At 37.9% G+C, this 22,398-nt stretch overlaps 1 protein-coding gene across 6 annotated transcripts in view; it reads right to left on the reverse strand.

Moving 5' to 3' along the window:
* The window catches only part of zfpm2a (zinc finger protein, FOG family member 2a), a 602,778-nt gene that overhangs the window by 386,473 nt on the left and 193,907 nt on the right, over positions 1-22,398 (reverse strand). The window lies entirely within an intron of this gene.

Here is a 22,398-nt window from a genome sequence, read left to right on the forward strand (position 1 = left end):
CTGACTGTCAGTGTTGGGGAGGAAGAGTTGTTGTCTGTATGGTCATTGTGTTGGAGCTAACAACAACTGACATATCAGGAGCAAATATTGGGTGTAGATCTCACCTTCAAGTATCATATGAGGTAACTGAACTTCTTCCTGTACTGCTCCATGCTCCTGGGTGTACCTTCATGCGATAAGCTCCTGAACCACCTCCTGCCAGACATGCTTAGTTGTTGCCCTAGATGGCCTCCTGGAACCCCTGATGCCAACAACCACTCTCTCCTGTTGTGGGTCTCCACCAGCAGCATTTTAAGGCTCTTATCAGTAAAATTCCTTCCCCTCTCCTGCAGCTTTGTTTGCCATTCTTCACATACACACCACACGACATTTTACAAGTTGCAGCAGTGGTAATTCAGCACATACGTGAGTGAGTAGAAATTGACACTGGAAAATTGACAGTGCAGTTTCAATGATCTCTATCAACAGCCTTTGATTTACTGGTCATGTGTCAGTAGCTGCACAAAATTACGGATGAATGAATGTAATAATATGCACCAGCTGCCATATAAGGCAGTGTTTGTATAAAAAAAATGCCTATGCTATTGTGCACATCTTCAGTCATGATCCTTCTGCAAGTTTTGAAAAGCATTAGGTCAAAGCACAATGTTACTTTAATGCTCCGATTATGGAGCAGGTTAAATTCTAGGCTGGTGAATTTTATACTGAAAATCAAAAAAATACTGCAGGTGCTAGACTCTGAAACAAAAACAGAAAATGCTGGAGAAACTCAGCAAATCAGGCAGCATGTGTGGAAAAAGAAACAGTCAACATTTCAGGTCTGCAACATCTAATGAAGGGTTGCAGACCCGAAATGTTGACTGTTTCTCTTTACACAGATGCTGCCTGATGTGCTGGGTTTTTCCAGCACTTTCTGTTTAAATTTTCTACTGGTTCTGCATTGATCTTGCAAATGGATACTTATGTGCAAAGGTCCAATGAAGCTCACCTACCTATGCTAGAAAGTAGCTTAAAACATGTGTAGATGTAGCTCCATCAGTAAGAGTTAGAGTGAGTGAACTTTTATCTACCCATGGCTCCCTATTCCCACAGTTACTTCCATCTGATTCTCACTTTCCTCTTACGTTATTATTTCCAGGGTGTTTTGATAGAGAAAGCCATTCCAGCCACTTAGTCCTGCTGACTACAAGGATGGGATGGAGAAGGGGTTGGTGGGAGGTGGAAAGGGTGAGTGACACACCTTTTCTCTCTCTCTCTCTCTCTTTCTCTCACATATATATATAAAATATATAGTACATATCCCAGTAATAAAATACTAATAAAAGGGAAATGAAAATTGCCATAAACCCTAGTAAAATGAGTTAACTCCAGGTGACTTTGCCACATCTGAATTTTCAGTCATAAATTTATGCCTCACATAACTCACATGAGCTAGTCTTTTGCATGAGGCATGGAGGAAGATCTATGCAAAAGCTGCAGAAGATTTTAGCAGGTAATTCTTGGAAGTGTTACAAATGCTTGAGCAAATTTGTGTGTTCTGAAGTTTCAGCATAAATCAGTTTCGTATAAATTTTCTCAAACAATGTAATGCAATACACCAGTTACTTCAAGAGTTTCCAGCACTTCTGGGTCACAGCAACCATCTCTCCAGCAGACTCTCATTCTTCCAGGACAGTAATGCAGCTTTCAACCTTACACTGACCTTTGTTTGAATTTTTCATGTTTCCATCCTGTATATTTTAATCTTTTTACTAACGGTTCTGCAGCTGAATCAGTATGAATGCACAGTTTACTAAGCGGCTGATTCAGAACATACGAAAGTGACTGGAAATTGACACTGGAAAATGGATACTGCAATTTCAATGATCTCTATCAGCAGCCTTTGATTTAAGTTCATGATTCAAATCTATCCTGCTCAGTCATGCTAGTTAAATAGCAATGCTAAAGAATACTCATTTAAGTATAACAACAGTCAGCTCAGAGTATGAATATGATGCTCTTGTACCTTTTCTATACCCATAAACTTCAAAATGAAGTGTACACAGCCTTTTAAGCAAAACATATTCCCAAGTTAACAGCTTTATGGAGAAAATATTTGAGCTAAGTGAAATTCAAAACAAAACTGCAGATGCTGGAAAGCTAAAACAAAATCAGAAAATGCTGGGAATACTCAACAGACAGCATCTGACAAAGGGTTTTTGACCTGAAACATTAACTCTGTCTGCCTTTCCACAAATGATGCCTGACCTGCTAAGCGTTTCCAGCATTTTCTGTAACTGTTTGGGTTAACTGATTTTAAATTATAGAACTGTGATCGAACTAAATTCCAGAGTTTTCAGGGCACACCAGTTGATACATATTCATGCTGCTCCAACAGTTAAAGTCATAAATGTGCATGCTAATTGATTCTCTGAACTGGAAGGAAAATTAATTCAAGTAATTTTGCAGTATTTACTGAATGCTTGAATCTATGATGGTAGACAGTTGCAGATTAGTTGATAAAACTGTCTACAGTCCCTCCCTTACTTTCAAATTTCACTTTCAATGGTGTAACTTATGCACAACTTATAAAACTGTATGTTGTAGTGAAGGGACATGTAATTTTAGGATCTCAAGACCAGATAAAGAACTCCAATATTAAATGTACTACATATGATTAGAAAGAAATGACAGGTCTCATACACAAAAACTCAAAGAGGGATATTCTTGCAAACAAAATTTAAGCTCATAATTAATGAAACACCCCGAACAGATAAACGTAAAAGGGAACTGTACACAAAAACTGTAATACAACAAATAGAAAATATAAGTGCCTTGAAGTTGGATTGCATAGTACCATATTTGTAAGTCACATGACCAAATTTCAATTTCAAAAATAATGGAAAATCAGTGGCATCACACAAGTTGTAAAAAAGACCTCAATTTTCTTTTCAGAGTCTCCATTTAACTAATACAGGAAGATACCAGATACATGCAGTAGCTTCCCAGGTGTGCAAGGATCACCATTAGATGTGACTACTGTCATTTTCATTCACATAATAAGGACTAAAGCTGTTCACAGGCCACAGGTGCAGAAGCAGCATTCTTAACACCTGTGAAGCCTTCCTGAGTGTCACTCAAGAGACAGCCTCAAAAGATCCCAGACCAACTCTAAAATTTCGATTCAACAAGATCTACCTTAAGATAAATACGGAACAGATGAGCTACAAAAAAGCAAAAGATCAGCACCAAAGGTGAGCTCAAACAGAAGTGTATAGGAGATCAGTTGCAAAGGAGCTGAGATCAATTTCTAAAGAACAAGGGATCTGCTAAAAGAAAGTGAGTTCAGGGAGAAAAGAGCAAGAGATCAATTACAAAAGAGCAGAGCTATCAAACAAAGAACAGGGGACTAGCTACAAAGGAGCAGGAATCAGCTTCAAAAGACTAGAAGACCAGCTGCCAAAAAACAGATTACTTATGAAAGATTAGGGGCTCAGCCATGAACAAGCCGAAGATTAGGTATTAAGGAGTAGAATATCATTTACCAATTAAGTGAGCAAAGCATCAGAAGAGTGCAAGTTCAACTGCAAAAATGCAGGAGATCAGCTACAAAGATCAGGAGGTGACCAACAAAAGGCCATTAGATCAAGGGCAAAGGAATACGAAAGTGCAGAACATCCTCAAAAGAGAGGGTGATCCCCAACAAACTAGAGTGAGATCAGCTACAGAAAAGCAGGAGATCAACCATAAAAGAGCAGGAAATCATCTGCATAAGAATAAGCAATCAGCAATGAAAGAGCCATGATCAGCCATAAGTGAGCACAAGGCCACTCACAGGTGATAAAGAGAGAAGATGCAAAAGGGCTCAAGATCAGCTATGTGGAATTTTCCTACCAATTCCTGAAAGGTTAAACATGAAAGGAAATGCTAGGTAAAGGACACTGGAAAACTATTTGGCAAGAATCTTGAACTGTCTTGTTTTGTGCTTTGTCAAGGTAAGGTAGGCTGACTTACTGTATCTAAGACAAACTGTTCATATTGGAACCAAAGAGCCTCGATCTATGTGACCAGAACATTGTACAGGTGACAATCAAGAAAGCACAGCATTGGTAGCTAATCAAGAAATGATGTTGCACCTACAGCAGTGTACAAGAAGGAAAAGAACAGGAGATAGGAACATTGCTCATATCTGTAATCCAGGAGGAGTCCGCTGCTACAAAAGTGCAACAAAAAATACAGCATATTTTAAGCACAATGTGCTCTGTTGCAGCATCAATGTGGGACTCTGGTGAAGTTAGGGTGCCGGTGACAGGTTGCAGGGTGAATAAGCAAAATGACCACAGCACTGTTGTGCAGGGGCCATTCAAGTTAGGGAGTGAAAAGGAATGTAGTGATAACAGGACACAGTATATAGTTAGGGGGATAGATAGAATTCTCTAGAGCCAAGAGTGTAAGTCCATAAGCCTGTGTTGGTGGTAGAATGTTTATTTCAGAGTCTGGTGCTTAGCATCCAAACAACATGATCTAACCAACAGAACTAAACAAGTGTAATTTGGGCTTAATTGCTGGGAGAAGGCACTGACATTGGTTCACTTAACTTATAGTGGATTTGAAGAATTTTGCAGAGGTAGTGTTAATGGTACCTCTCCAGTACCTTGAGATACCTTCTCTAAGTAGTCTAAGCTTTATAACTACACCAGAGGGCAGGGAACTTTGCTACGTAGTAGAGCTTTGTGTCATGTGTAAAGTCTTGATCATCAAGCACTTTTTTCCTCAGATGGCCAAAAGTCATGCTGATTTTCATCACTGATGTTTGCCTTTAATAAGTGGTGGCTCTCAAGATATAGGAGGCAGTCCACATTTTCCAGGGTCTTGTCATGGATCTTTACCACCAGTAGGCAGTACTGTACAACTGGGACAGATTGGTTGAAGATCTTTGTTTGCAGATGTTGAATTTAAAGCCCATCCTCTCATTTGCTTCAGTGAACAAGTCAATGTTCCGCTCAGCCTCTGAACATGCGCAAATGCAAGCTTCATCTGCATACTCCAGCTTTACTACTGAGGCAAGGGTGACCCTGCCTCTGGATGGAAGCACACAGGTTGAAAAGTTTGGGACTGTCCTGCAGATTGGCTCCACTCTGCAGAAAGCTTGTTGAAGATAAGATGCAGCATTGCAGCAAGAAAATTTGGAAGAAGTATAGTGGTAAGGATGCAGCCTTGCTTGACACTGTTTTGCAATGAAATTGAATCTATTGTTGACGTTTTGGATTGGATCACAGCTTGCATGCCATCAAGAAGCAAATGTAAAATAGGGATGAATTCCTATGGCCTGCCAAATTTGAGGGAGATGCTCCACAGTCCCTCTCAACTGATGAAGTCAAAAGCTTTGGTAAGGGCAGCAAAGGTCATATATAGTGGTTGGTACTGCTCCCTGCATTTCTCTTGGTTGTCTTGAGCAGTGGACATTATGTCCATTTTGCCTCTAGATGACAGAATCCACACTGTGATTTGGGGAGCAGTTCTTCAGCCTCTGGGTGGATATGGTTGAGCAGTAATGCAAAGCTAAGTTGCATCTATTTTTATGCAAGGAGACTGACTAGTGAGGCTGATGAACTGAGAGCATTGAACAGCACATGGAAATATAATATTGTTGCTATCACAGAGACATGATTGAAAGAAGGAGAGGATTAGCAGCTCAACATTCCACGGTACAAAATCTTCAGATCTGATAGGGAATTGTAAAAGAGGTGGCGGCATTACAATACTGATCAAGGAGTCCATACCACAATCATGAAGGAAGACATGGAAAGATTAAGGAAAATCCCAAAGAAATTTTTAAGTATAATAAGGGCAAGGAGGTAACCAGGAAAGAGTCAAGTCCAAAGAGGAAATCTGTGCATGGAGCCAGAGGATGTAGATGGGGTGTTTAATAAAAATGCCCCTTGTATTCACTCAGAAGAAGATTGTAGTTGGAAAATTATGAAGAGAAACAGTAAAATTCTAGAACAAGTTACCATTAAAAAGAAGTTATTAGATGCCTAAGTGGCTAAAGGTGGATAAATCCCCAGGGCCTGATGAGATGTATCCAAGGCTGCCATGGCAGGCAAGGGAACAAATTACTGAGACCCTGGGAGAGATTTTTAGATCTTTCTGGTCCACAGGTGGGTGCCAGATGTTGAAGGACAACAAATATAGTACCTTTATTCTAGAGGGTATTAGGGATAAACTGGGTAATTACAGGCCTGAATCAGAATCAGCATTAATTTATTATCAGTGACTTATATGATGTGAAATTTTAAGTAATTCAAATAAGTGTAAGTCTAACATCAAAAATGATTAAGTTCAATCTGAAACCAGGGTTTCCAATCTAATCAAAAGAGGCTATGAAAGTATGAAGGGGCAAGTTAGCTGGAGTAGATTAATAAACTATATTGAAGTGTATGACAGCAGACAGGCAATGGCTAGCATTCAATGAAATAATATGATCTGTAACAAATATGCATTCCTTTAAGGCACAAAGCCACAACAGGAAGTGTGGTCCAACCGTGGATTACAGGAGAAAAGGTGCATAAAGTTAACAGAAGAAGCATGAACCTGAGGATTGGACTGTTTTAGAATACAGCAAAGGATGACCAAGACACTGATAAAGACAGGCAAAAAGAATATGAGATTAAACAAACAAGAGACATAAAAAGAGACTAAGACTTTCCCTAAGTATGTAAAGAAGAAAAGATTAGTACAGCATATGTAGATCCCTGTAGACAAAAGCAAGTAGATTTATAGTGGAGAATTAAGCAATGGCAGAGGAATTGAACGGAAGAAGCCACAAAAGATAATCTGAAAATACTGGAGAACCAAGGGTTGAGAGCAAAAGAGAAAATTTAAAAAATAGTATTAGTAAAACAATACTACAAGAGGAAGTTAACAAGCATGGCATCTACAATAATGAAATCAAGACACGTAAAAATAATATGATTAACCAGTGTCAACATGGATTTATGAGAGAGAGTTCTTATTTGTCTAATATATTGGGAGTTCTGTGAGGATGTTTTTGCAGAGTAGTTGAGGGAGAAACCAGTGAATGTGATATATTTGAAATTCTGATTAGGTCCCACAGGGGAGATGTAGAACTGGGGATTGGGGGAAATGTACTGGCATGAGTTGAAAGTTGGTTAATAAACAAAAAACCAATGAGTAGAAATAAACATACCTTTGTCAGCTTGTCAGGCTGTGACTAATAGGGTAGTGCTTCAATCTTTGTCAACAATTTGACCAAAAGAATGTAAAATTTCCAAACTTGCCAATGATATGAAACTAAATGGGAATGTGAGTTGTGAAGAAGATGCAAAGAGGCTTCAATGGAATATAGACAAGTTGAGTGAAAGGGGAACAATATATGGAAAAAATGTGAGGTTATTCAATTTGGTGGAAAGAACAGAAATGGTGAGTTTTTTTTAAATAGTTAGGGATTACTGAGAAATACTGATCTGTATAGGGACCTGGGTATCCTTGAACATAATTCACTGTAAGGTAACAAGCAAGTGAAGCAGGCAATTAGGAACCAAATGGTATGCTGCCCTTCATTGCAAGAAGATTTGATTACAACAGCAAGATGTCTTGCTACAGTTGTACAGGGACTTGGCAAGACCACACATGTTGGGTCATGCTCAATTCTGGTCATCATACCTAAAAAAAGAAGATATAATTGGTACAGAAAAAGTGCTGCAAAAATTCACTAGACTGGTTCCTAGGATGGCAGGTCTGTCATATAAGGAGAGATTGAATACACTTGGCCTCTATTCTCTAGAATGTAGATGAATGCTAGAGCAGAAAAAATGTTGTAGAATTAGAAGATCTTTTTGAATGGCGGCGAAGGGGAAACTGACTTACTTCTGCTTCTGGCCTTCTTCTATTATATTGTGTACTCGCTTGAATTTACAAGAATTGGAGGCAGTGTCACTGGAACTTATGGGAAATGGTCTGGGTAAGTATCTAGATGATGTTTTCTCTACCTGAGTTGTCCAGAACCAAGAGGTTGATTCTCAAAAAAGTTCTCGTCCACTCAGAAAAGAGTTTTCTTCACCCAAAAGGTGGTGAATCTTTTCAATTCTGCACCCAAAGCAGAGATTGATAGTTTTAGAGATATTAAGGGAATTGAGGGAAAGGGGTGATGGAGGAAAGTGCGGGTGAGGTATAAGATCAAACATCTCTTATCTGCTTACCAAGACTCGGAAACCAGCTAATAAGAGTAGATTAGCTACAAATGTGTAGGAAATCATCTCTGAAAGAATGGGAGGCTGGCTAAAAAAAGCACCAGAGCAGCTCCAAAGCAGCCAAAGCTCAGCAACAAGAGTGAGAAAGCAGGTAAAAGAAAATGGCAGAGAGTTGCAAGGGAGATCAGCTGCTGAAGAAACGGAAAATGGCAACTAAAGAATGGCTACAAAACAGTGAGAGATCATTTTACAAAAGTGAAGACCAGTTTCCAAAGAGAAGGAGGACACCATAAAAGAGTGGAGAACGATCTGCAGTGAGAAAGGCTCAGCTACAAAAGGACAGGAGATAAAGTATAAAAAAGTGAGTGATCAACTGCAAATAAGCAGGTAATCACCTACAAAAGAGTGAGGGTTCAGCAACAAAGGTTAAGGAGTTCAGCTGCGGAGACATGGAAGTACATCTACAAAGCAGGAGATTAGCTGAAAAAAAGCAAGAAAACCCCAGCAAAGAGCAGAACCCGAGCTACAGATCAGCAAGAGATTAGTAACAAAAAAGCTGGGGAGCATTTATAAAAGACCAAGCCGCAATAGAGTAAGAGATGAACTAAGAACAGGAAGTTAGTTACAAAACATCAGATCATGTGCCAAAGAGGTGGAGATCAGCCACAAAAGAGTGACAGATCAGTTCCAAGATAATGGGAGACCAACCACAAAGATTCAGGAGATCATCTGCAAATTAGTGTGAAATGAGATACAAAATACCAGGAGAGTTTCTTCAAAAGAGAATAAGATCACAACAAAGTAGCAGGATATCAATGACCATAGAGAAGATCAGCTACAAAGGAGCTAAAGATCAACATTAAAAGAGTGGAGTCTATCGGGGGCGCTCGATGGAGTAAGTCACAACTTGGCTTTGCTCCAGTCATTTTTTTTAAGCTTTCATATACCACCCTTTAACAAGTCTTTTATAATATTGGCACAAGTTTAATTTTGATTTTTAACTGTTGAAATGAACACCAGATCTAAAGCGTCAGCTAATGGCAAAGGTAATGGAGACCAACCTACTTTGGAAGCTATCTCTGATCTGCATAAAAAGTTTGACCGGAGCTTTGCCGAATTGAAGTCCCTTTTAAAGGACTTTGAAGACAGACAAAATACACTTATCCAGGAAAGCGCTAAACAAAAGCAATTAATTGCTGAACTCGACCGAGCTGGTAAAGAGAGAGATGCCAAACTCCACTCACTTGAAAAAGACTTAATTATGACCAAGCAAAACCTAGAAAAGCAACAACAGAGGATTATCGACCTGGAAGGACACAGCCGGCGAAAAAATTTAAGAATCATCGGATTTCCAGAGAACACCGAGACTGGTAACTCTACAGTTTTTTTTCTAAACTTCCGGTCGATGTGTTTGGTCCCAAAATGTTCCCTGTTCAGCCTATCCTTGATAGAGCTCATCGTGCATTAAGATCCAAACCTTCTCCGGACCAAAAATGACGGCCAGTAATATTGAGATTTCATTATGTCAACATCAAGGAACTCTTGATTCGTACCGCTCGTGGATGTGGAATGATTCAATTTAAACAATGGAAGTTTCGAATAGTTGAAGGTTACACCCTAGAAGTTATGAAAGAAAGGCTGACCTACAAACCAATTACGGCTCGTCTCTATCAAAGCAATTATCATCCTGCATTATTATTCCCAGCAAGGTTGAGAATTACACTACCTGATAAATCTTGCAAATGGTTTAAATCCGTCCAAGAGGCCGAAGAATTTCTTATGAACTAGCTTTTAATTTTAGAAGCTAAGAAATGCGGAAGAGACACAGTGTTTTTCCTTTTATTTACTACCTACTTGCTTTATTATCTAATTAATTTTTAGATTTAAACCTTTCCTTTTTCTTCTTTTAATATTTTTAATGTTTTGCTTTAATAATAATTAAGAATTTAACAAAATGACTGATCGTTTGCTTTCTTTTCGAAATAACTATTAAACTGTATCTTTTAAATGCCGACTGTTAACGACCTTTGGCTCTGTTTCAATCTCACAACTTTGGTTGTTAGTTTGATATCTTTGTTACAACTATGTTGATAGCCTTTAGACTAAACATGAGTGGTTTATACATTTTTTTTAACTTGGACTACTGCCACCAATAGAACTGGGGTTAGTTCAATTAGAGGGTAGCTTTCTGGCTGCCTATTGGCCAGTTCTCAGGCTGTTGGGGGAGGGTGGGGTGGGGCTGTTTTTAGTTTTTGTTTCTTCTGGACTAAACTACAATTTTTTTGAAATTGTCGTCATATCCGCTTCCTCTTTGAATTTTTTTTTACTTCTTTCTGCTGGTGAGACTCGCGTATACAAGATTAACCCTTTACATACCATATGTTTTTTAATCTGTTAAAATGGATGAGACTGTTAATTTTATTTCATGGAATGTTGACGGCTTAAACAATCCGGTCAAGCACAAGAAGATCTTTAAAGTTTTTCACAGATTAAATGCTCAGATCATTTTTGCTCAGGAGACTTACATCAGGAAGAAAGATAATTAACGTTCTTTTAGATTTTGGAGGGGTCAACAGTTCCATTCAAATTCACAAGCTAAGGTGAAAGGAGTCTCTATTTTTATAGACTCCTCAATTTTGTTTGTTCATCATGAGACAATATCAGACCCAAATGATAGATTTTTATTAATTACTGGTCTACTTCATAATAAAAAAAGGTTGTTATGGTTAATGTTTATGCACCCAATGTAGATCACCCTGAATTTTTTAAACATCTGTTTGCATTTCTTCCTAATTTAAATGAATACACTTTGATTATGGGTGGAGATTTCAACTGCTGTTTAAACCCTTCAATGGATAGATCTGTGTCAAGTCCTGCACTTCCAAACAAATCCGCTGTCTTTATTAACTCCTTCTTAGTTGAATCCGGAATTTTATATGTTTGGAGATTTCTACACCCATATGATAAAGAATTTTCATTCTTTTCTCATGTCTACCATAATTACTCGAGGATTTTTTTTTATTGATGCTACACTAGCTCCACTTACTACGGACTGTAAATACGATGCAATTGCCATTTCTGATCATGCACCATTGAAATTATCAATTAAATTAGCAGATGTATCCTTCGATGTCAGACAATGGTGATTTAACCCTTCTCTACCCTTCTTAGATTTCGTCCAGTTTATTAAAGAACAGATCTCATTTTTCTTTTTAACCAACTTTACTGAAGAAATCTCCAGTGGGATAATATGGGATACTTTTAAAGCATATATCCGTGGTCAAATTATTTCATATTCCGCTGGATTGAAAAAACGAACTAATAATGAAGTACATATATTAGCTGACAAGGTTAAAGAAATCGATAAAAAATATTCTGATACTCCTAATTTGGAGCTTTATAAAAAGAGAACAGAACTCCAATTACAACATAGTTTAACATCTTCAACTGAAAATCTACTACTTAAAAACAAAAGTCAATTTTATATACATGGTGACAAATCTGGTAAATTATTGGCCAACCAATTGAAAGCTACTTTATCTAAATGCCAGATTAATAAAATTCGTAAACCAGACAGTACCTACACGATAGATCATTTTCAAATTAACAAATCCTTTCAAGAATGTTATTCTTCTTTATACCAATCAGAAACCCCTGAGGATTCTACATTAATACATGAATTTTTAAGAGATCTGAAGATTCCTCAATTATCTTTAAATGAAGATTAGATGTTCCCATTTTGGAGGAAGAAATAAAGAAAGTAATATTTTCAATGAACTCGGGTAAAGCACCCAGCCCTGACGGATATACAGCCGAATTTTTAAAATCCTTTTCTGATATTCTTGTCCCCTGGTTAGCAAAAATTTTTAAAGATGCCCTATCAGTAGGTAAACTACCACAATCTTTCTATGAAGCAACTATTTCTTTGAAGACCAGACAGGATTTATTCAGAATCATTATTTACATTTTAATATTAGGAGATTAATGAATATTATATATACCCCTTCATCCCAAATTCCAGAATGCGTTGTCTCACTAGATTCTGAAAAGGCATTTGACAGGGTCAAATGGGAATATCTATTCATTACTCTTCAAAAATTTAATTTTAGCCCTAAATTTATATCTGCGATTAAACTGATTTATTATACACCTATGGCTTCAATACTTACTAATAATCAAATCCTTTGTTTAGACTTTTTCGAGGTACTAAACAAGGTTGCCGTTTAAGCCCTTTATTATTTGATACTGCTTTGGAACCCTTGGCTATTGCACTCCGGGATTCTTCAAATATGTGTGGCATTACTCACAGACAGAAGATTCATAAGATATCTCTTTACGCAGATGACCTGTTACTTCATATTTCTAATCCGGAGGAATCTATCCCCGCAGTACTTTCACTACCAGATCAGTTTAATGTTTTTTCTGGCTATAGATTAAATTTTAATAAGAGCAAACTTTTTCCATTAAATATGCAAACCCCAATTTATAGGCAATTACCTTTCAGATTGGTAACTGACTATTTTATGTATTTAGGTATTAAAATTACCAAGAAACATAAGGACTTATTTAAAGCTAATATATTGCCTTTAATTGACCATGTTAAACAATTATTTACTAAATGGTCCCCATTGTCTTTATCATTGGTAGGCCGAATTAATGCGGTTAAGATGAATATTTTACCAAATTTTTTATATTTATTTCAAGCGATTCCAACTTTCATCCCGAAATCTTTTTTTGACACTATTGATTCTAAAATTCTTTCATATATTTGGCAGAATAAAGACCCAAGGTTAAGTAAGAAATATTTACAAAAACTAAAAAAGGATGGTGGTATGACCCTGCCTAACTTTAGATTATATTATTGGGCAATTAATATTAGATATTAAATTTTTTAGATGCAAGATTCAAATGTAATTCAGTGTCCCAACTGGGTACACCTTGAGCACCAGTCAGTACTTGGATTTTCATTAGTTTCTATTTTAAGAGCTTCACTCCCTTTTGCACTTACCAAATTAAGTAACCATATGATTAACCCAATTGTTAAACATACAATATGAATATGGTTTCAATTTAGTAAATTTTTTGGATTGAATAAATTTAATTTGTCAAGTCCCATTCAATCTAATTTTTTCTTTCATCCATCCAGAGTTGACTCAGCTTTTTCTATATGGAAAAGGAAGGGAATAGTACATTTTTGTGATTTATTCATTGATAACTGTTTTTCACCTTTTGAACAACTGTTTAACAAATACAATTTGTCTAGATCACACTTTTTTTGATATTTGCAGATTAGAATTTTTTTAAAAGCTACTATACCCTCTTTTCCGACACCTTACAAAACTGAAATTATGGAAAAAATTTTAGCTGTTAATCCTTCTCAGAAGGGCTTGATAGCAATAATCTATGATTTAATTAAGAAAATACATCCAGAATCACTGGACAAAATTAAGAATGAATGGGAAACTGAAATCCAGACATCTATACCTACAGAGACATGGAAGAAAATTCTTCATTTAGTTAATACATCTTCAATGTGTGCCAGACAGTCTTTGATACAGTGTAAGGTAGTTCACAGGACCCATATGTCAAAAGATAAGATAGCCCCTTATTATCAGCATATAAATCCTATATGTGACAGATGTAAATTGAATGTGGCTTCTTTGACACATATGTTTTGGTCCTGTCCTCTTTTGGAAAAATATTGGAAAGACATTTTTAACATTATCTCAACTGTATTGAATATTGATTTGCAACCTCACCCTATCACTGCAATTTTTGGATTACCAAGGATAGAGTCTGGCCATTTATCTGCTTCCACTTACCATATGATTGCCTTTGTTACATCAATGGCCAAACAATCCATTTTGCTTAAATGGAAGGATCCAATACCCCCTACTACTTTTCAATGGTTTTCTCAAACTATCTCATGTTTAAACTTGGAAAAAATTAGGAGTGGTACTGTTGATCCTTCGCTTAAATTTGAAGGTATTTGGAGTCCATTTATCCAATATATTCACATGATATCGATCCCCTTTCAATAATTTTCTAATTTAAAGGAACGGAGTTGACGACATAATATTGCTCTGTTTTTACTGAGAAATTTCAATCCAGTCTTTTTTTTTTCTTTTTTTTTGTTCTTTTTTGAAATGTTTCTGTTTAGTTTGGTTTGATATATTGTTTATAATTTTTCTTATTGATTTGGGGATTTTATTTTTTCTTTCTTTTAAATATATAATAAATCTTTTTCTTTCCTTTCTTTTATATTATGTTAATTTACTAAGAGATCGTGGGATCTACAGATTTTTAAATTATATTTTATTGTTCTTTATGATTATCTATGCTATGATTGTTCTCCTGATCTCCTTGTATTACATGTACAAACACTGATGTTGTATATTAATCTGTATTAATCTGAAAACTAATAAAAAGATTGAAAAAGAAAGAAAGGAGTGGAAGCTCAGCTATTAAGCAAGAGATGGTATTTTAATCTTTATTACTACAGGTTTTGAATAATAGAGTACAGAAGTCTTACTGCAATTGAATAGGGCCTTGGTGAGACCACACTTGGAGAGCTATACACACAAAATACTGGAGGAACTCAGCAGGTCAGGCAGCATCTATGGAGAGAAATAAACAGTCGATGTTTCAGGTCAAGACCCTTCATCAGGACTGGAGAGGATGAGGGCAGAAGCCAGAATAAGAATATAGGGGGAGGGGGAGGAATACGTGCAGGCAGGTGACAGGTGAGTTCAGGTGATAGGTGAGTCCAGGTGAAGGGGGGGAAGATAGGAGGATGGGGATGGGGGAGGAGGGAGATGTAAGAAGCTGAGGGGTGATAGGTAGAAGAGGCCAAGAGCCAAAGCCCTCTTCCTTTCCAGTCCTGCTGAAGGGTCTTGACCCAAAATGTCGACTGTTTATTTCTCTTTATAGATGCTGCTTGACCTGCTCAGTTCCTCCAGCATTTTGTATGTGTTGCTCCAGATTCCAGCATCTGCAGAATCTCTTGTGTCACTGTTTTACTTGGAGGGCTATATACAATTTTGGTCTCCTTACCTAAGGAAGGATGTCCTTCCATTGAGGAAGTGCAACAACGTGACTGGTTCCAGGGACAGACGGTTTGCCGCATGAAGACAGATTGAATAGGCTAGGTCTGTGTTCTCCAGAGGTTAGGAGAATTAGAGAAGGTTTCATTGAAACTTAAAAACATTTTACTGAGATTGATAGTCTAGATACAGGGAGGATGTTTCACCTGACTAAAGAGTCCAGTACCTAGGGTCACAGTCTCAGCAGAAGGGATAGACTGTTTAGGACTGAAATAAGGAGAAATTATTTCACTCAGAGGGCAGTGAATCTCTTAGATTTCTCTGCCCTGGAGAGTTGTGAAGGCTCAGTTATTGTTCATACATGGCAAAGATGAATAGATACAGAGACACAAGAGATTGCAGATGCTTGAAATCTGGAATAACACACAAAGCACTGGAGGGACTCAGAGGATCAGGCAGCATCTATGGATGGAAATGGACAGTTGATGTTTCTGATCAAAGATTTCTAGAAGTTAAGGAAATCAAGGGATGTGGGCATAGGGCGCGATAACATTGCTGAGATCGAAGATTAGCTGCAGCAGACTAGGCAAGAAAGGCCAGATGGCTCATTCAGCTCCGAGTTCTGCTCTTATACTTTTAGATCAGCAGCGAAGGAGCAAGAAAAACATTGAGAAGGAGCAGGACCTCAGCTGCAAATTGGCACAGGATTGCTTACACAGTTGCTAGAGATCATCGATGATAGAGGAAGTGGTAACTACAATTGCGTGGGAGATCAACTGCAATTGAGCAGGCAATCAACTACTAAAATGCAGGAAACCTGTTACTAAATAGGAGGAGATCATGAACCAAAGAGGCAGAAATCAGTCACAATAGAAATGGAGCTCAGCTCCAAATTGTTGTGAGATCAGCTTCAAAGTTGAAGGAGTTCAGCTATAAGAATGACAGGTCCACTATGGAAGACCTGAAGTTGGGCTGTGAATGAGTGCTAGTTTCTTTCCAGAAGTATGGAAAAACAGTTGCAAATGAGCACAAATTCAGCTGCAAAACAGTAGATCAACTGTAACAGGAGATCAAAAAGAGTGGAAGGGGAGATACAACAAGAAGGTGATCTGCTGCAAAAGAAAAAGATTAGCTACAAATGAAAAGGTGCAAAAAAGCATGAGAACCTACATCCAAGAGCAGGATATCATCAACAATAAACTGGGAAATCTGTTCCAAAAGAATAGGAGATCAGTTACAACACTGTGTAAGGTCCACTACAATAGACCAGGAGATTAGCTGAAAAGTGACCACAAACTCCTGTGCAAAAAATTGGGAGAACAGCTTCAAATGAACATGAGTTCAGCTGCAAAACGGTAGCAACTTGGCTATAAAATAGCAGAAAATCAGCTGAAAAGAAGCAAGAAATCAGCCACAAAAGAGCCTGGACCCAGCAGCAAAGAAAGAGATGATCAACTACGGAAGAGCAGTATATCAGCTACAACAGAGTATGCTATCAACTCCAAGTGAGCATGAACTCTGAAAGAATAAGAGATATGCTGCAGAATACCAGAAGAGGAGCTAAGAAAGAAGAGGAAAATTGCTACTAAAGAATGGGGGATCTTTTACCAAAGAATGGGTGGTTAAACAATAGAACAGGGAGTGAACATTTATAAAAGTGCAGGAAATCAGGTACAAAGGACTATCTAACAGGATATAAATGATCAGGAATTCCACAACAAAGAGCAGGAGATTAGCTACAAAACTGCATGAAATAATCTACATAAAAGGGATCATCTACAGAACAGCAGGAGGTCATCTTCAAAAGAGTGGGGGAACAGCTACAAATGAACAGAAATCAGCAACAAAGAACAGGAAATCATTTGGGAAGGTGTTAGAGATCATCGAGAAAAGAGTTGAAGATCAGCTGTAAAACAGTGGTTGATCAGTTACTAAAGAATTGGAGATCAACTAATAAAGAGCAGGAAGTGGTACAAATGAGCAGGAAATCAGTTACAAAAGAGCAGCAGATCAACTGCAAAGCAGAGGTAAATCTGCAATCAGAAACAGGAAGTCAGCAAAAAAGCACAAATTCAGACAAAAGATCAGGCAAAAATCAGGAATAAGGAAATGGCAGAGAACTAAACAAATACTTTGTGCTTGTCTTCACAGAAGAAAATATAAAACAACATGTCACAGATACAAGAGAATCAAGGGTCTAGTGAAAATGAGAAATTGAACAAAATTGATCATAATAAATAAAACACCACTAGAAAAGTTGATGAGCTGGAAAAATGTAATGTCATCCACTTTGGTGTACAGATGAGAAAAACAAAGTATTATTTAAATGGTAAGAAATTGGAAAATGTTAATATTGAAAGAGATTTCAGTGTCCTTGTATAGGTCATGGAAATCTACAGGTACAGCAAGCAATTAGGAAGGCTAAGTGTCTGTTGGCCTTTAATTTGAGAGGATCTGAGAACAGGAATTATGTGCAACTACACCTGAGGACCATGTACAATTTGGTCTCCTTCTCAACTTGCAATAGAGGGAGTACAACAAAGATTCACTGGACTGGTTCCTGGATGGTGGGTTTTCCATATGAGGGCAGATAGACTGGCTCTACATTCTCTAGAGTTTAGAAGAATGACAAGTAATCTCATTGAAACTTACAAATTTCATACAGGGCTTGACAGGGTATATATAGAAGGGATGCCTTTCCAGGCTGAAGAGCCTCGAACTAATGGTTGAAGTCTTGGAATAAGGGAGAAAGATGAGAAGAAATTTCTTCATTCGGATGCTGACGAATCTTTAGAATTCTCTACCCCAGAAAGCTATGGGGCTCAATAATTGAGTTCAAAACAGAGGTTGACAAATCCTGGACATAAAGGGAATCAAGGGAAATGGGATTACTAGAGGAAAGTGGAGCTGAGGTAGAAAATCAGTGATGATCTTGATGAATGGCAGAGCCAGATGACCTTCTCCTTCTCCTAATTCTTATGTTTTTTTGGGCTTATACTACAGAGGAGATATGCTGCAAAATATCAAGAAATGAGCTGTAAAATAAAGTTACAAAAGAGCAGAAGATTGGCTGTAGAAGAGCAGCAAATCAGCTACAATAGAGTATAAAAGAGTAGAAGAAAAGGCAGAATAGAGCAAGAGATCAGTAAAGAAAGATAGGAGATCACATACAAAAGAGCAAGAGCTAGATACAAAAGATCAGATACAATAGAGCTGGAAGTCAGCAGCAAAAGAACTATAAGTAAGCTACAAAATACCAAGACAACAGCTAGAACCTGAGCTTAGGCACAAAATACAAGAAACCAGCTTCATTTAAGAGGGAGATTAGCTGCAAAAGAACAGAAGATCGAGCAGAGAGAACAGAAGATCAGCTTATTTGAGCTGGAGTTGAGATAGAATAGAGTGGAAAATTAACTGTAAACAAGCAGAAGATGGGCTGCAAAAGACCAGAGCATAAGCTACTAAAAGCAGAAAATGAGCTGTAGAAGAGCAGGACATCAATTACAAATGAGTAGGACAGGTGCCACAAAAGAGTGGAAAATGAGGTACAAACGACGAACAAATCAATTACAAAACAGTGAAGAATAACCTCCAAAAGAGCAGCAAAGCAGTCACAACTGAGCAGAGGATAAACAACAAAAAATTATGAGCTCAGGCATAACAAAATCAGAGATGAGCTACAATGGTGCAGGACATCAGCTACAAAAGGGAACTCAGACACAAATGAATGGGAAATCAGTAGCCAAAATTAGCTACAGAAGAGGAGATCAGCTATGAAAGTGCAGGAAGTCATCTACAAAGAGCAGATGACCATCAACCAAAAGACAGGAGATCTGCCAAAGAACAGGGAATCTGTTGTAAAAAAAAAAGCAGGGCATTGGAAGTAAAATGGCAGGAAAATAGCTAAAAGCAGCTGGAAAAGTATTAAATAGAACAGGATATCAGCCACAAACAGTGGGAGGTTGGCCATGAGAGGACAAGTGATCTGCTACAAAATGAGGAAGTGATCATCTACAAAACAAAAGAAGATCAGAAAATCGGTGAGAGGTTGCCCACAAAAGATCACTTACAAAAGCACATGAGATGATCTACAGAAAAGTAGAAAATCATTTACAAAAGAGCAACAGATCATCTAAAACAAAGCTAAATGATGAAAGCACGGGAGACCTACCAAAAAAGAGAAGATCAGTTGCAAAAGTCAACCATCAAACTGATATGTCATGAAAGAGTGAGAGATCAGTTGCAGAAGAGGTGGAGATTAACTACATATGAGCAGGAGATAAAAACAAAATGCTGGAAACACTCACCAGTATCTGTGGAAAGAGAAACAGAGTTCAACACTTCAAGTTCTGATGAAGGCTCATTGGACTTGAAACATTAACTCTGTTTCTCTTTCCACATACACTGCCTGACCTGATGAGTGTTCCCAGTTTATCTATTTTTATATTAGATTTTTAGAATCTGCAGCTTTTTAATCTACTATGAGCATCAGATCATCCATAAATGGACTAAAGATCAGCTAAGAAAAAAACATGAGATCAATCTTTGTAAGAGAGCAGGATCAGCTACGTAAAAGTGGGTGATCCACTGAAAAAGTGCTGGAGAATAGCTATAAGTTAGCTGAGGAGCACAAAACAGTTGAATGTCAGTTACAAAAGAGCAGGAAATCAGCAATGGAAGAGCAAGACATAAGCTCTAAAAGAGTAGGAGATCAGTCAAAAAATGTAAAACAGCTACAAAGTAGTAGGAGATTATCAACAAGAAGATCACCACAAAGTTGAAAGCGCTCTCTGACAAAAAAAAGCAGGGACTAAGCTGTAAAGAGGAGATTCACTGCAAAAGAACAGAAGATCTTCTAAGACTAGATTTTCCCATCTAAGACTAGCTTAGATGGGTACCTTGGTTGGCATGGACCAATTGAGCCAAAGTGCTTTATGACTCTATGAGATCAGTTCTAAAAGGGCAGAAGAAGCAGTTAAGAGTGGGAAATCAGCTAGAAAAAAAAACAGATCAGCCACAAAAGTGCAGCTTAGCTAAAAAAAACAGGAGAAACTACGGATGAACAAGAGATCAGCTACTTAAGACCAAAACATCAACTTTAGAAGAGGAGGAGATTGGGTATGAAAAAGTGGGTGATGAGCCAGAAACAAGGGGGAGATTATCTACATGTGAACAAAAGCTCAGCTACAATGAAGCAAGAAATCAGTTACATATGAACAGGAAATCAACTACAAAAGAGCAGCAGTCCAGCTACAAATAATCAGAAGCCATGGAAGAGTGAGAGATCAGTTTCAAAAGAGCAAAAGGGTCCACCATAAAAGAGCAGAAGAAATTAAGAGTGGGAGTCCGGCTACAAAAGATCAGGAGATCAGTCAGAAACAAGGAGAAGATCAGATAATAAAAGAAGAAGAAACTAAGGGAGAAGACTCAGTTACAGAAGAGGAGGAAATCATTTACAAAGTAGCAGGAGGCCAGCTGCAAAAGAGCAAGAAATCATCTACAGAACAGTGGGAGATCATTTACTGTATAAAAGTGCATATCGACCATCAAAGGAGATCAGCAACAAAAGAGCTAGAGATCAGTTATAAAACCATGATAGATTAGCCACAAAAAGGGGTGTGATCAGCTACAAGAGAAGGGGATTCCTTGCCAAAATGGCAAGAGAATTACAGTAAAAGGCAGGAACTGAGCCACTAAAGAGTAAGAGATCAGGTAAAAAAAGAGATAATTCATCTACAAATGAGCAGAAGACATGACACGTGTGCCCAGATCAACAATGAAACTACTGTTGATTAGCTTCAAAAGAGCAGGAGATTGGCTATGAAGGTGCCAGAGATCAGGTAGAAATGCATGGGATATCAGCGAAATAGGAACAGAAGATCATCTTCAAAAGAGTCAGAAGATCACCTAAGAAATAGCAGGAGATCAGACGCAAAGAGCAGGAAGTCAGCTACAAATAGTGCATGAGAGAGGGAGTATATTGTGGACAAGCAGATTGAGCACTGCACTGTGTATGGGGGAACATTTAAACTGAGGGAATGAAAAGGACTGTGGTGATAATAGTGGGCAGTACTGTTCAGGGTGTAAATACTGTTTGCTGCACTGCTGAGCATGAGTCTCAAAGTCTGTTTTGCCTGCCTGGCACCATAGTGAAGGAGATCTTCTTGGGGCTGGAGGACAATTTAAAGTAGAAAGCTGAAATAACAAATATGACATTTTATTTTAATTGAAGTGGAAAAGTCCATGTGAAACATGGTCAGGACAAAAAAGGGGGATTTGCTTAAAGAATATAAGCTCCTAATTAAAAAGCAGAACTACAAAATAAAAAAAATCTGGATTACTACCTGAGCCATGTGTAACCTAGCACTGTGTAACTAAGATCAGGAAATTGGATGCACAGCTGAAAGACTGGTGTGGGAGAAGTGAGTTTCAGTTCATGGCATTTTGGATCTAGTACTGAGAAAAGAAGGAACTGTTCCATTAGGATGGTCCTCACTTGATTAGGCTGGGACCATTATCCTAACATATCAAATAACTGGGGATGCGGAGAAGTATATAAACTAAATACTGGAGGTGGGGGAGACGGGGGATGGTGTCAGATTCGAGAGGGGAAATTAAGAAAGTTGTAGCAAAATAGGTAATGATAACCAAAGGGATCAGGAAGGGGCAGTGCATATGAACAAACCTCCAGCTGGAGTCAGAGCAAGGAAAAAATGGTACAAAGACAAAAATGAAGCCTCTTTATCTGAACGTATGTAACTTTCATAACTAGACAAGTGAATTAACGACACGTGGTTAAAACGTGACCAAAGTTTGGAATTAAATATTCCATAATACCGAACTTTTAGAAGAGATAGTGAAATAAAAAATGAGGCCAGGTGGTCCTGATATTAAATAATGGGATAAAGGCAGTAGTGACAAAAGATTTTAGTTCAGAAAATCAAAAAGCAAAATGAGTTTTTGGAGCTGAGAAACAGCAAAGAGCAAAAAACATTGGTCAGAATTGTATATTGCTCCATTACATGCAATGGTTGTGATGAGTGGGGTGCTGCAGAGATCAGGGCTGGGGCTCCAGCTGTTCGCAGTCCATATCAATGATCTGAGTGAAAGAATTATGCATAACGTATCCAACCTTGTGATGACACAAAGCTAAGTGGCAGTGC

Source organism: Pristis pectinata, chromosome 9 (genome assembly GCF_009764475.1).
Source record: "Pristis pectinata isolate sPriPec2 chromosome 9, sPriPec2.1.pri, whole genome shotgun sequence".
Classification (NCBI taxonomy): domain Eukaryota; kingdom Metazoa; phylum Chordata; class Chondrichthyes; order Rhinopristiformes; family Pristidae; genus Pristis; species Pristis pectinata.